The sequence below is a fragment of the Lissotriton helveticus genome, chromosome 4_1, assembly GCF_964261635.1.
Source record: "Lissotriton helveticus chromosome 4_1, aLisHel1.1, whole genome shotgun sequence".
In the NCBI taxonomy this organism is placed as follows: domain Eukaryota; kingdom Metazoa; phylum Chordata; class Amphibia; order Caudata; family Salamandridae; genus Lissotriton; species Lissotriton helveticus.
This window is the reverse complement of record NC_136063.1, coordinates 1253273725-1253286369: the sequence shown is the minus strand read 5'-3', so window position 1 is coordinate 1253286369 and position 12645 is coordinate 1253273725. Positions and strand designations below refer to the sequence as shown.

The 12645-nt window shown below is 39.8% G+C and overlaps 1 long non-coding RNA gene across 1 annotated transcript in view; it reads right to left on the bottom strand.

Annotated features, from left to right (window-relative positions):
- Positions 1-9441: 9441 nt before the first annotated feature.
- LOC144829060 (uncharacterized) overlaps positions 9442-12645 on the bottom strand; it is an 88664-nt gene continuing 85460 nt past the window's right edge. The window contains exon 3 of the long non-coding RNA XR_013610587.1: positions 9442-9892. This is a non-coding gene — a long non-coding RNA (uncharacterized LOC144829060). The remainder of the gene's footprint in view (positions 9893-12645) is intronic.

Genomic DNA, 12645 nt, shown 5'->3' with positions numbered 1-12645 from the left:
GAAGCACGGTCAACAAGAGTGCGGTCGGGGGAGGGGAGAGAAGGGAGCGAGAAGGTACGGATAAAGTAGTGCTTAGAGTCTAAATAATATGTACCATACTGTGTAACACTCGAAGTAAAGGGGCCAGTAGCCATGGGAGGGTACAAATGACGCAAATATCAAAAAGGACTAGCTAGGTTAGTAGAATATAGAAGACTCTATAGGTACGTCGAGAAGCAACATAAAGTGGGGTAAAGCATTGTTTTCCTTATAAAGCCCTCACCCACCGACCTAGTCGGTGGCATGCTTCATCATCGGGCCCGCCACAGTGGCACCAAATGTGCCCCGGGTGTGCTTCAACGCCAGGAGCCTGCGGAGCTGGTATGTTGCTGAGTGTGCAGTGAAAAAGGGTGAGACAGTGTAAATTAAAAGCTATGCAAGAGGTCCCAGCACCCGAGGGTAGTTTATCTTTAATGAACTGGGCCTTTGCTAGCAGATAAAAAGGCAAGGAGACGTGGTGGAGTGCTGATTATGACCTCCAGCGTCTAGTGCGGTCTACATGTTTCAGCCAGTGCCTTGTTGAATTTAAGCTGGCTTTCCTCAGGACCATTTAATATGTGCAGGGTGCAAAATAAACTTAATTTAAGTGAGGGTGGTAATTTGGCTATGTGTCGCGCTCGCTAAGGCGCTATAACTGTTTTGAGGGGATTCCTTCAAGCTTGATCTGTTTTTCCTTGTAAAAAGCTTCATGGGTCGCTTGGCAGAGAAAGAGACCGAGATTTTCGGTCTGGTTCCTCCTTGGACCTATTCGTCCTTCCGCGGCGCCCGTTATTATTAGCTTACCTAGTCCTCTCTCTCCCTTTGATCTAATCAGGGTACAAATGACGACATTACCATAATAGGGAGGGACTAACAAGCCTCATATTCAATCAGACAGCAGCATTTATGAAAGACAATGACACAAGCCAGTTAAAAACATGGGCGTAGAGTGGGCGGAACTTCCACGGAGCTTACACTTCATACTCCATTACTGCATGTCTCGCAAAGCGAGCAGTGCATGCACGCTGCCGCTATAGGCTCGACCTAAAAAGTATATTGAAACGGGTTCCTATTGTGTTCTATAATCGTATCCTTAACTTCACAGGCCAAAACAATGGTCGATGTCTAAAAAAGTATGTAAACAAGCATTTGTAATGCAATAGGCCTCGCATTTACGCAAGTTTGAGTTATTGGCATTGTAAATGACAATTCCTTTTATTTATGTTTTGGTTTTTAAAACATAAATAAAAGGCAATGTCATTTACAATGCTAAAATGTTAAACTCTGCAATAGGTCTCAAATGCGAGACCGATTGCATTCCAAATGCTTGTTTGTAAAAGCGCCCAATGCCCTGCTTTCACTTTAATGAGGCCACCCCTCTTTTTTTAGAGGACCTGCTTCTAAAGAAAGGTGTGCGGCCGCCATTAAAGTAAAAGCGTGGTATGGGGCGCTTTTACACACACAAAAAAAGCATTTGTTTAAGATGACAAACAAATGATTTTTTTTGTAAAAGTGGCCATGCTCTGCTTTGACTTAAAGGGCTGCCACATCCCTTTCTTTAGATGTGGCTCATGTAAAAAAAGGTGCGCAGCCGCCATTAAAGTAAAAAGGCAGAATTGGGCGCTTTTATAAAGAAACAAAAAACACATATGGGGCATTTTTGCAAAAACATTTGGATGTCAAGTTGACAAACAAATGTTTTTTTGTTGTTGTTGTAAAAGCACCCCATGTTTCTCTTTCACTTTAATACCGGCCATGCCTCTTTCTTTAAGACGCGGTTCGTCTAAAGAAAGGTGCAGCCACTATTAAAGTAAAAGCGCGGTATTGGGCGCTTTTAAAAATAAAGCATTTGCTAAGCTTCATAGCGCGTGCAGAAGTGCCACGTTTCTTCAACACTCCCAATTTCCAGGAGAATCAATTGATGATTTTGTTGCAGCTCTCAGAACACTTGCTGCAACACGTGACTATAGCAAATTCAAGAATTAAATTATTAGAGATCAATTGTTAGAAAGAACTAGTAATGTTCAAAACCTTTATTTCGGTAAAAGTTTACCATAAAAGACAATCATATAAAACAATTCATTTAAATCATTTATACAGTGAATTGTAAAATTCATAAAAACAATACTAGAAAGGAATCTTTATGTTATAAAACAGGTCCATACTCAGTCTATATTTTGAGGTATTTCCTTCTGATGGACCAGAAGGCGCCCAAGTACTTGGCCATAGTGAACACAATATGGTCAGACAAGTCAGTTTTTAGGACTCTAAAAGCGGGTAAACACTTCTTGAATCCCAGATTCCTACATAGGGGGAGAATCCAGTACCTACGAATCCCACAATAAACTGGACAGAAAAAAAGAATGTGGAGCTCACTTTCCTCCGAATTTCTGCATGCTGGACAAATACTACCTGGATCATGGCTCCATTTGGCTGTGAAAGATCTGATGGGGAGAGTGCCATGTCTCCACTGGAGATATAATTTTCTCAATATAGTAGGATAAATTTTATCTAGAATAGGTTCCATGTTGTAATTAACCTTGTGCGAAAAAAAGGAAGCTGTCAAGGACCCAGAATGTTGGTTGAGTATCAGGGAAAGTTTGAAATCTCGGTATGACCTGGCTAGGTCCTTTTTAGAGAGGGTGTGGCACATGTTCTGAGGGTCAGACCACATAGTTGAGAGACCCAAAGCCTCCAGTTCTAATTTGATAGATTTGAGCCATTTGATTTTTCCGGCACCTGGAGTGGCAAGAATCTCCCGGAGTCCTTCCCTGTAACTGGCCAATTCTGGAGTTGTCCATATTCTGCGCCAGAAGGCCAGTGGGCGTAGAGCCAAGTCCTCATCCAGCGGGCATAGGCCAAGGTCCATCCTCAGGGGGACAATGGGGGTGCTCGGTGGTAGCCCAACAAGATTTCGAATAAATTTATTTTCCACCTTCAGCAATTTTGATGTATTTTCATGGCCCCAGAGTTCAGATCCGTAGATGACAGCCCCCTTGGCCTGTGATTTGTAGATCTGTATTGGGGGGCCGATCGGCCTGATTGAGGATTTGTTGTTTGCCAAGAGCTTCATTATTCCTCCCGAGTGCTGGGTCAATTTCAGTGCAGCTTTCTCCAGGTGAGAGGTCCAGGTAAATTTATGATTTAATACAATTCCCAGGTATTCAAAAGTTTTTACCCTTTCCAGCTTGGTATGTGTGATACTTGGACTGAAGTGGAATTTCTGTGGGGGGTTTAGGACCATGAATTTCGTCTTGGTGGCGTTGATTTCTAATCCATGGGCCTCGCAGAAGTCCACAAAGGCATCAAGGATACGCTGAATGCCTTTTGCCGACTTGGATAAAAGCAGTGTGTCGTCGGCAAACATGATGGCTGATACCCTCTCAGCGGCCAATTTCGGGGCGTCAGAGTTGGATACGCCCGCTAAGTGGGAGATTACCCCGTTGACATAGAGGCAGAACAGGGTTGGTGCAAGCACACAACCCTGCCTTACCCCCCTGCCAACGGGGAATTTCTCAGACAGCTCTCCCATCCTGCCGCATCTAACTTGGGCATAATTACTAGTGTGGAGACGTATTATCATATTCAAGAGACCTTCGGGGACCCCCAGTTTATCAATGACCTCCCACAGCTTGTTCCTCGGGACCAGGTCGAATGCTGCCCTCAGGTCCACAAATACAGTGTAGAGGCTGCCACCCTCCAACTGTACTGTTTTCCAGTGTATCATGGCGAGACGGAAGACCTGGTCCACTGTGGAGACCTTCTCCCTAAAGCCTGCTTGAAAGGGGCTGAGGATGTTAAAGTCCCTGATCCACTCATGTAGGCGGTTTAACAAGAGCTTAGAAAAGAGTTTCTGGGAAACATCAATTAGGCTTATAGGCCTATAGTTTACAGGAAGGAGGGGAGACCCCTTTTTAAAAATTGGCACAATTTCTGCCCCTAGCCAGGTGGAAGGGATTGGCAGACCTTTCAGAATAAAATTGAATAATACCCCAAAATAGGGAGCCCAGACTTTAGGTTCCTGCTTGTATAGGTCGCCTGGGAGCCTATCTAGGCCCGGCGCCTTACCAGCAGACAGGGAGGAAATTGCCAGGGCGACTTCTTCTATGCTGAAACCATCCATGTCAGTTAGACTATTTTTGGTTTTGGGGGACTCTCCAACATGTTCACTTCTTCCACTATCACTGCTATGTGGATGGTATAAGTTTTTAAAGTGTTCCTCCCAAACGGATGGCGCTATACAGGCCTCGACTGCTGCAAGTGGTTCGGCCGAGCCATGCCTCACGATTTGCCAAAAGGTCCGTGAATCTTGGCGAGCGAGGGCAGCTAATATTTTTGTCCAGTTCTCCTCATCCCATTGTATTTTTGCAGTGTGGAGGGCAGATTTATAGGCAACTCGTCTCTCCCTAATTGTGTTCGGAGTATCTCGTGCTTCCAATGATTCTAACAAGAGGGTTTTTGCATCCCTGCAAGAGGCGTTGAACCAAGTCACTCTTCTCTTTTTTGGCTTACGCAGCCTGGCAACTGGGTTCAATACCTCTGCAAGATTAGTGCATAACTCCGAATGGATTTTAACAAGAACAACTAGTGGCGCCTGAGGGGCCAAACTACCCGTGGTATTGGTCTCTGATTCACTAGCTGGGTGGTTCATGCAACACTCTACTTTTTCCAGGACAGGGGCAACTAGTGCATAGATTCTCTCAATATTATTATGATTTTCCTGCAATTTGGTCCATTTTATTCGACGCCTATTGCTGGTTAGCACTAAGTCGGGCTGTGATAATGCATTAGGGTCTACCTTATCTAGTTGTCGGTAAGGGTTCTCAAATTTTAATGAGAGCAGGTTGTGATCACTGTCGTATCTGCTGATAACTTTAAATATTTCACCCTCCTCCAGTCCCTGGTTGATACCATTATGTAATCGATCCTTGACTCGTGACCCAGTCTATTAAAGGTGTTTTTAGGCGGGATATCACCCTCCATCCGGCCGTTGCACGCCCTCAAAGAGTGACTGAGAGTGAGGGACATTATCTGAATGGCAAGAGGGGAACATGCCTTGGTCACTGGATCTATCAAGGTAGGAATGTCCCATAGGTCATCCTCCTCGGCGGATATACCTTCCATGTAGACAGGGAGTGGTTCATATTGTTGGTTAAAGTCACCACCTATGATTAGAGGGGAAGAGAAATTGTGTATATCTAGGAACTGTGCTAAATCTTCCACTGGGCCTGATGTCGCAGCAACCCCAACTGGCCTTGAATAAAAATTAATCAATACCAGCTTCCCACCGCATGGCCATTCAAGGGGACACACTGGAAGTCACAGGAATTAGTTTCCAGATGTGTGGCCCTGCAGGCCAAATGGGTCCCAATCCAGGTCGAAAGTCCTCCTGAAGGGCGGCCCTTTCCTCCCCATTTCGCTTCAGTGCTAAAGATAGCGAATCCCTGGCGGCTGAATTGTTCTCTAGCCCATGTCTCTTGTAAGAGACATATGTCATAGCCCTCTACTAGGTCTGTCCAGTCCGGGGTGTCTATTTTGTTAGCAAGCCCTGCCACATTCCAGGAAAAAATAGAAATTATGCCATGAGCCTCTGGTGTGCTTCTAGTGTCTAGTGTTGCGAGGCGCTCTAGAGCTACTGATTTCCCACACTGGTTGGGTTGTGAGGCATCCAATGAGTCGCTATTTAATTTGAGGCTATATGGAATATGGGAATTATGTTTCAGCCTCAGGTTAAGATCAATAGTTGCGCCCTTGGGTGAGCATGTGATTTGCCTACCTGCCCCTACTCTAGGTTCATTTATCACTGCGTGGGCTGGTGTTGCTGTAAGAGATTTACCAACCATATGTGTATTTTGAATACTGGTTATTGGTGCAATGCCCGTGGACTGAATACGGGCGCAAACTGGGGTGGATGAGGGGGGTGGTACACAGACAAAATATCGAAAATAAAATATCGGAAAGACAAAATATCGAAGTTTAAATATCGAGATACAAAAATATCGAAGGTAAGTAATATCGACAGTCTAAATATCGATATTGGCATGATATCAGTAATATCGAAGTTGTAAATATCGATGTTAATAATATCGAAATTAATAACTTTGATGTTACTAATATCAAGTTTTAAATAAATTTAGTGTATATTATATTGTATTTATTATGTTTTATTATTTATTTTTAATGTTATTTTATTAAATATTGTCTTTTACTACTGTAGCGGGTTGTGGGTTTATAGGGGAATAGGGTGGGAAGTAATTTAATTATGTTAAATTAATTATTAATTAGTAGGAATTATTAATTAATTAATTGAGAATTAATTTTTAATTATTTTTAATTAATTTATTAATAGATAAATATGTTCTGTAGCGGGTTATGGGTTTATAGGGGAATAGGGTGGGAAGTAATTTAATAATAATTAATTAATTGATATATGTTTGTACATATTTTAATTAATAATTAATTGGTCATTAATTTCTATTAATTAGTTAATTAATTATTATAATTTTTACATATTTATAATTATTAATTAGTTGGTAATTAATTATTATTAATTATTTAATTACATTAATTATAGTAATTTTTTTATATATAATTTATTGTTATTCTTAATTAATTAATTGTGCAAAATAATATTAATTATTAAATTAAATTAATTACAGCAAATGTGCTAATATATTTACTTTATTGTTATTGTTAATTAATAATTAATTGGTAATTAAATAATATTAATTAATTTTGGGTACAGGGGTATTTTTAGGGTTCAGGGTCAGTTTTCAGTTCATGGGTACAGGGGTATTTTTAGGGTTCAGGGTCAGTTTTCAGTTCATGGGTAAAGGGGTATTTTTAGGGTTCAGGGTCAGTTTTCAGTTCATGGGTAAAGGGGTATTTTTAGGGTTCAGGGTCAGTTTTCAGTTTTTGGGTAAAGGGGTATTTTTAGGGTTCAGGGTCAGTTTTCAGTTTTTGGGTAAAGGGGTATTTTTAGGGTTCTGGGTCAGTTTTCAGTTCATGGGTAAAGGGGTATTTTTAGGGTTCAGGGTCAGTTTTCAGTTTTTGGGTAAAGGTGTATTTTTAGGGTTTAGGGTCAGTTTTCAGTTTTTGGGTAAAGGGGTATTTTTAGGGTTCAGGGTCAGTTTTCAGTTCATGGGTAAAGGGGTATTTTTAGGGTTCAGGGTCAGTTTTCAGTTTTTGGGTAAAGGGGTATTTTTAGGGTTATGGGTCAGTTTTCAGTTCATGGGTAAAGGGGTATTTTTAGGGTTCAGGGTCAGTTTTCAGTTTTTGGGTAAAGGGGTATTTTAGGGTTCTGGGTCAGTTTTCAGTTCATGGGTAAAGGGGTATTTTTAGGGTTCAGGGTCAGTTTTCAGTTCATGGGTGAAGGGGTATTTTTAGGGTTCAGGGTCAGTTTTGGGTTTTTGGGTAAAGGGGTATTTTTAGGGTTCAGGGTCAGTTTTGGGTTTTTGGGGTACAGTCGTACAGGGTAAAAATAAAATTAATTTAAATTAAATCAATTAAATGAAATTAAAAAATATAAAATTACATTATTAAGTTTTTAATTTATTTTAAATGTATATGTATTAGTTTTAAATTTTTAATTATGTTTTAATATTTTTATTTAATATTTGTAACATTATATGTATTTTATAATTATTTTTACATTATTATTAATACATTTAAAAAAACGATATTTTTAAATACGATATTTTTGTACTACGATATTATTTTTTCGATATTTTTGTACTTACCTTGTTAGGGATAGGATTCCTATATTTTTGACTTCGATATTTTTGTCCCGATATTTTTGTATTTCGATATTTTTGATTTCGATATTTTGTCAGACATTCGAGGGGGGTACAGTGGTTATTGAGTGTGGAAGTCAGTCCACTTCCTCTAGTAATAGGAACGTTCCGGAAAAACTTCTATTAACTAAGGATCCTGATTTAGAGTCAGCATTGAAGCTGGCGAGGAGTATTGAATATTTACAAATCTGCATGAAAGAAATTAACAAGTGTACTAAACCCGTTGAGTTGAAACATCTTAATACCAAATCAAATCCTAAGCAACCTACAAAAGGAACTAGTGCGGGTTCTCTCCATGCCATGCTCAATGGTACTCATCTAAACCTAGGAGTGAGAAAGTTGAGAAGAATGACAACATGTATCCGCTGTGGCAGCAGGTGCCATCTGGGCAATGCCAGATTTTGCTCAGCATTGAATCAAGCTTGTTTTAAGTGCGGCAAGAAAGGTCATTTTGCACGCATCTGTAGAGAAAATATTAGTCAACGACCTACTCCCATGCAGCCTGTCACAAGCAATGAGGAGGATTTCTGTGACTCTGACGGTGATGGCAATATTGTTCTAATGTTATCCTCAACAAGCCAAGGAGAGAGTTGCGTTGTGCAGATATCTGTGGAGGGGTCACGTAAAAGGAAGCCTCCCTCCTGTATAGTTTCAATGAACAAGAGAGACATTAAATTCTTGGTGGACTCTGGTTCTTCTTTCACATTGTTGAACGAAAGAGATTTTGGTAAAATGGAAGACACGGTTGCTCTTGAATCTCGCATGAGAACTTTCGCATATGGGGGCAAAAGAGTGGACGTTGTAGTGAAATTTGATGCTTATTTACAGTTTGATGGGAAACCTGCTGTGGGACCTGTATACATTGTCAAGAATGGTGCCAATTTGTTAGGTTGGGATGAACAAGGAGAACTAGGAATTATTTTAGATCCCATTCATCCTGGCATGGTACAGTCCAAACAAAAAGGTTATAGTATGTTTTGTACAACCAAGTAGAAGCTGTTGGGGAAGTTTAAGGGTTTCCAGCACCGCATCATATTTAAAGCATTATATGAAGGCTGTAGCTCAAAAAATGTGCAAGGTACCATTAAGTTTAACTGAAGAATTAAAGCTCAAATTTGAAAAACTGGGTTCTGCTGGCATAATAGAACCCATTGAAGGTTCGGAATGGTTGGCACCCATTGTACTTGCATGTAAAGCAGATAAGTCTATGAGACTTCATGTGGATCTTAGGGATCTCAATTCTAATATCTGGGTAGATCGCCAACCTTTCCCCAATGTAAACTAAATGTTGTCAACCTTGGGTAGTGCAAAACCATTTACTTCTCTTGATATATCTTCAGTCTATCACCATATTGAGTTGAGTAGGGATTAAAAACACCTATCATCATTTGTCACTCCTGAGGGGGCATATTGGTATATTCGAATGCCATTTGGTTTGGCATCTGCATCTGCCGTATTCCAATGGTTGATTAACAATCTCTTCAACAACATCAAAGGTGTCACGTTTGTCCAGGATGACATCGGAGGCAGCATTACTAAGAAGAATTGTTCCGACATGGGTCATAAATCTTTAAATACTGGTAAACATCACATATTTAATTTAGAAAAAAAGGTGACAGATACATAACAATCTTTTTTTGTAATTTTTATTTTCTTCAATGATCTGACTGTTTCTTTATTTATTTCGTTTCTCAGTCTTTCTATGTTCTTCATTATATTTTATTTCATTCTAAACATTTCATCACAAATACAATTTATAAATATGTACATAATTCATGCAATATGGAAAAAAAAATATAATGTCATAATACACAATAATTAACAATATGCCTAAAATGAAAACGTCCCTGGTAACATGCACTCAATCAAGAAAATATACTACCACAATCATACCCATACTACATTCAAAACCACAACAGAAAGAAGAGAAAACTGAATTTTAATTGGCAAGATCGTCACGCCAATTAATAGGTCTCAAGACACAGTATGAGACCCTGCACAGGTCGACGCACGTTCCGGCGGCTCAAGGCCACCTTCTTCAGGACCTCTTCCAAACAATCTAATCCAAAAATCCAGGGGACCTAGAATGTACATAGAAAATACTGTCACCATAAACACTCTTAAATGTGTAACACAAAACACCAAATAAGCAACATATTTAAAGAAACATTGCTCAATATATCACAAAAGCTAAACAATTGACCCAGTCTTGGTTGAACCTTCAGGAGATATACAAGATATTCATCTAAAAACATTTGTTAAAATACTGTGAGAGTAGCAATTGCACAGCAAGTCCCTAAAAAAGGCAAATATAGTGGCTGGAACTATAGGTGAACCTCAGACAATGTCAATTGCACCGCTTGTCCAAGAGATGACATTACTGTTGACTAAGACTTTATCTGATCCTGGATGTAGTTCATTCAGCCAGGGTGAATGTGCACTATCATTAAGTTCTAATGAAGCCCATAAAGTAGCACATTTGCGACAGGTATGAATCTACTTACGATTAAAAACAGGTTCTTATTCCCAAATTTTGATCCATAGTATTGAAGAAAAACAGAAGTATCAAATAACTCTGTAATTTAGGGATATTTCAGTTTTTAAGAACAGTACCCTAAGAAATAAAGTAGAAAAAACCACACTGTAACTACCTTTCTGACCGAATAGATATATTGCATAATAGATGCTGAAGCCCTGCTGGAATCTAATCTTACCACAATGCAGGTTGACGTAAAGAAGAGTCTTTGATGCCGTGTGTACAGATAATGAGGGGCAAGTCTATTTTGCGGCGAGAAGATGTGCCAGAAATAATTGAGCTGCAACAAAACGCATCATTGTTTAGAGATCTACAGCTTGTGAGTAGCAATTATTATCATGTATAGTACACTACTCCATGTGTCAGTAACTCACCTTTAACAAGATATATGTGGCTTCTATTACTTCATTCACTTAGTCGAAAAAATAGTTCAGCGGAATTCAAACGATACGGTATTAACCTTCATCCATAGATAACCTGGGATATAAGAAAATCTTCTTTTAAAAAAAAGGAGAGAGCGCTACGGAATACGTAGGTCCCATAAGGGGAGAGAAAATTTGGCATAAACAGGAGCATTCCTAGTTGTTTTAACCACGTGTGTCCTAGTAGCAAGGGCGCTACGGAATACGTACGTCCCATAAGGGGGAAGAGGGGTTGGCATAAACAGGAACATTCCTAGTTATTCTAACCACGTGTGTCCTAGCAGCAAGGGTGTGTAAATCAGTCATGTGCGGGAGACGGAGTTTTAATAAGTGAAAAAACCCTCCTAGTTGTATAACAGCGTGTATACCATCAGCAAGGGCGTAGGTCCTTAAATATCGATACACGTACGGCGCGTCAGCAACACTTACTCAAATGGTATCCAAATGTGATCCAAAGACTCTCCTGCGGACACCAACTCCCTCACGGCGCAAACAGTAAGCGGGACTGATCCTGGCATTTTAAAGCCCGAGAGAGGTCGCGTATTCTCGCGATATTATCACAATACCGGAAATGGTCTAAAACTGATAGAGGGACTAAAGATAAATAACGGACTACCGTTGGCCTTCCAGTTACTACACAGTGTACTCTAAATGCCGGAAATAATTATCAACGTGAGCGGGCTCAGAAATTAATAACGGACTCAAGTGAAGTCTCTTTTCTCGACGCAAAGAATATTAATAAAAGAAACACTATGTACAATATTACATTGAGAGAAACATCGACATTGAAATAAAAAAAGGGGAATGTAACAAAAATATGTTTACAAAGAGACCCAGGGTAAGAAAAAGATATGCCATATGTGGTCTATTAATGAGGAATTTACACAATCTGGGAAGTGGCACGATATCATTAATTAAGATGAAATTTTAACACGGTGCCATACAGGGTCCACTCAAAGAGGGGGGGGGGTCCTCAATTATTAGATGGACAATATCATGATGACATAAATAGGACATATAACATGGGCATTACAAAGCTGGTTAATCTCATAGAAAAAAAGAAGACATAAGACGTGTAGTTTCAAAATGAAAGATGTCTTGGATAATAATTAATCCAGTAAATAGATACAGCTAAACCAGAAATATTGCGAGGAAGCAAGAAGTTGAAGTCGCAAACAGAAACCATCAAAATTGAACTGGTATCTATTTTGTAACATACCACGATATTTCCTCATTAAGGCCATGTTTCACACAGTCAAGGTGATAAATCCAAAATGTTTCCCGTTTCCTACGTGTAATCTCTATGGGTTGACCTAATCTTATCTGTACTTTTTCTAAGATCGACCATTTGATTTCTCTCTCGTTATGATTCATGTCTAAGCAATGTTGAACCAGGGGTGCCATCAGTTTTTTTGTTTTGACGGCGGACTTGTGTTCCCTGTAGCGAAGACGGAATTCACGGCCCGTTTCCCCTACATATGCTAATCCGCAGCTACAGAATAGGATGTATACGATATTACTGCTACAACAGTTTGTTAAATGGCGCAGTTTGATTTTTTAATCATTGTATTCGATAACATCAGATACAATTGCTGAATCACAGGCGTGGCAAGAGCCACATCTGTGATTGCCCAAAACCACCGGTAAGCCTGTGATAGAACGCAGACCGTCAGAGGTGGATCCTTTTGTCTGTCGAGTATGCACTAACATATCCTTGAGATTCTTATTCCTTCTATATGCTAGTAAAGGTAAAGGAATAGGGGGTGCACCTTCATCCAAATTCAGAATACTCCAGTTTTTATTAATGATGTTCTTAATTTTGTAATTCAAAGTGGAGTGATTAATCACACATGTGATCCGATTCTGGTTTGGGCGC